The sequence below is a fragment of the Dipodomys merriami genome, unplaced genomic scaffold (assembly GCF_024711535.1).
Source record: "Dipodomys merriami isolate MVZ:Mamm:240054 unplaced genomic scaffold, mDipMer1.0.p SCAF_689, whole genome shotgun sequence".
NCBI lineage: Eukaryota > Metazoa > Chordata > Mammalia > Rodentia > Heteromyidae > Dipodomys > Dipodomys merriami.
In genome coordinates this window covers 245017-246755 of record NW_027206278.1, presented here as the reverse complement: position 1 = coordinate 246755, position 1739 = coordinate 245017, and positions in this window count along the sequence as shown.

Here is a 1739-nt window from a genome sequence, read left to right as displayed (position 1 = left end):
CAACAAGAAAGGAATACACAGTTGGAAGTTTGGCCTAATTTTGTCATTATGTTTTGAGAAGTCAAGTTTCCTATTGAATGCACCCCATACATATCCTCACTTGTGTTTTAAATGCTTTTATCATTACAGAGCATTCGTAGATGCAAAACAGCTCATGATTCCCATCCCTCATTCTGTTGGATTCCAAATAAATGTCGAAGGATTACAAAAGCTTAAGTCTGGAGAAATAGCAAAGTTCGTCTAATATAGGACTTTGTAGACCTTGTTAAATTAGAATTTAGATTTAAAATATATTTTTTGGATTTGTTTGTAATTTCATATTCTATAGGATACTACAAAATTCTTTTAAAGTACAGGGATTAATTGAAAAATTCACAAATAATTCTGGCATTCTATTTGCCTAGATATTCTTTCACAACAGTTATAATTAGAACATAGTTAATAGATAATTTGCAGAATTCATGTATACCATGTTAATATGAATAATCTAGACAGAGTTGCCAAAAATGGATGACATTAATTTATACATTTAGAAAAACCAATTTTTAAAGGTTTGGTTTAATATGGTATGAAGAGAGTAATTGTGTGACATCTTCTTTCTTCTACCTATATGTACCACAGGAAGCCATTTCCTTATTTACGCGCCTCTGTATACATGGAGAAAAATGCTAGGTTTGGTTTTTTTTTCAATTTTGTTTTTTTTTATTGGTTCATCCTAGAACTTGAACTCTTGGCATGGACAAGGTCTCTGATCCTGTTTATGCTCAAGGCTCAAGCCCTACCACTTCAACCTCAGTGCCACTTGAGTCTGGCTTTTGCACAGAAGTTTTTTGGAGATAAGATTCTAAGAAATCTTCCTGTCTGGGAAGGCTTTGAATCATAATTTTCCTATCTTAGCATACTGAATATCTATGATAATTAAAAAAGTCTAAATATAAATAATATTTACAAGTGTTCTGATCTCAAGAATTCCAGTGGAGGAAAAATGATGCAGCTCAGTTTATTGTGGTGTTCTTTTCAGAACAAAGAGGGTGTCACATTAGAAGAGGTGTAGTAATTTTTCAAAATAGAGATAAGGTATTCATGATGTGAATTAAGGAATTTTCAGGTGTCCCTTACAAGTTGGAAACTGTTGGGCTAGGATGACTTTATGGCATAAATCTTGGGATTGATGGTCATAGACATAATAGCTTACTCTTATAAACAATTGCTTACTCTTGAAGAATTAATTATTACACATGCTTCACAGTTTTATCCTCTACAAGAATGTGGCTATTTTTCTGTTTACTTCTCAATCTGTAACACCCCATTGGAAACTGCATCTATTGCAGAATTGCATAACATGCAAACAGGTACTGTTTTAAATCTCTTAGGAATGTTGAGAATTTAAAAATGAGTAGTTGTTAGTCATAGGAATTTTGAAGAACACATATATTCTGTCCTCTTAAAAACTTACTTACTTTTAAAATGATGGGTTTCCATAGTATTAAACTGGGTCTGGTCGTGGGGCCTGAACTCTGGGCCTGGGCGCTGTCCCTCAGCTCTTCAACTCAAGGCTAGCGCTCTAGCACTTGAGCCACAGTACCACTTCCGGCTTTTTTCTTTTTGCTTATGTGGTGCTGAGAAATCAAACCCAGGGCCTCAGGCATGCAAGGCAAGCACTCTCCCACTGAGCCATCTTCCCAGACCCTGTTTTCTGTTTTAGAATGAGAAAGTACTAAATTTATTATTTTTTGAAA